A 1,522-nucleotide genomic window follows, 5' to 3' on the forward strand; every position below is an offset into this window, starting at 1 on the left:
TTAGTGGGTTATCCTCAGAAGTTATTGACTTAAGCCTTTTACAACTCATCATATTAATATGGATTTACTTTATATACCTCATTTTTATACTTTTCTCCTGGATGGTTAAGACCAAGATATAGTAAGACCTATATAACAAGAAATGTAACTTTTGTATCTGATAAGGTCAGCCAAGTACTCTCAGGATTTATCCTGTAGGCCTGTACCACCCTTTGTACATCCTTTTGTTAGTGTAAGACATGAGGATGCATCACGGCCATTTCATTGAAGATCTTGAGGAATATAGGGATTATATCTTCTGTATATTTCTTGTAAAATTCAGGTGAGAGTCCATCAGGATTTGGAGTTTTATCAGAGGTATTTTTTAAATTACATTTCATATTTCATTGGCTGTTATTGGATTATTGAGAGTTGTTATATCTTATTGATTCAGTTTTGGTAATTTGTTCCTTTCTAGCAATCTGTCCATTTTATCTGTGACTTCTATTCTGTGAAAGTAAAGATGCTGAAAATTGCTATTGGTGATCTTCTGAATTTCAACTGGGTCTGTGGTAATTACACTTTTTTTCATTCCCTATTCCTTTTTATCTTCCATAATTTTATTGAGAAATAGCAATGAGATAATTTCAAATCAAATTCATGACAGTTCCAATAATCAACACATTGCATACGATCTTCCTAGTGGTTATTTGTTGTACAAAATGAAGGCATGATATCCTATTTACAAACACTATTGAAACAAATCCTTCTTTTCATTAAATTAAGAGAATATATATCTATCCTAACCATTTTGAATACACAGACACAAAATAGTCATTCATGTGTATCCCTTTTTATATTTAAATATGTTCCATCATTTAAATATTATAGGTGTGTGAAGTCAGCAAAATATTCCTTAATAGTCTAGTAGTCCCTAATAGTATTGGGTCCTCTGCTTGACTGGCAATGTCAGAAGTTGTTGACCTGTGTCCTCTACAGCTCAACATAACAACATGGCTTTACTTCTTATATTTAGTTTTTATACTTTTCTGCTGGATGGTTAAGAACGAGATAAAGCAAGACCTATGTAACAAGAATTGTAACTTTTGGATCTGATAAGGTCAGTCAAATCCCCTCAGAATTTATCCTGAGATCCTGTACCTGAGATTGTAGATCCTTTGTTGGTTTCAGCCGTGTGGATGAGTCACGGCCATTGCTTGCCCAGTGTGCTCTCTGTGAAAGCCTGAGAGAATGTTTTCTCTCCATGTGACTCTCCTTATGCACACTCTACATCATCAATCAGTTTCTCCTTTGACCCATAATCTCCTTGGTCAGAAAATTTGGGACACAACTGAGTGCTGTTACAGTACAAGTTACATGACGTTACAGTACAAGTTCACATATGTCCTGAGTCTTAATTGACCTGGGAAGGCTGGGGCCAAAATGTTGGCTTTCCTTGCGGCCATCTTTTTTCTCTAATTTTTGGTCTAAAACTTAGGTTGTTAACCCTCTAGAAGAGAAGTTTATTGTTATTAAGTACAAC

Source organism: Octodon degus, unplaced genomic scaffold, assembly GCF_000260255.1.
Source record: "Octodon degus isolate 3935 unplaced genomic scaffold, OctDeg1.0 scaffold00307, whole genome shotgun sequence".
Taxonomy (NCBI): domain Eukaryota; kingdom Metazoa; phylum Chordata; class Mammalia; order Rodentia; family Octodontidae; genus Octodon; species Octodon degus.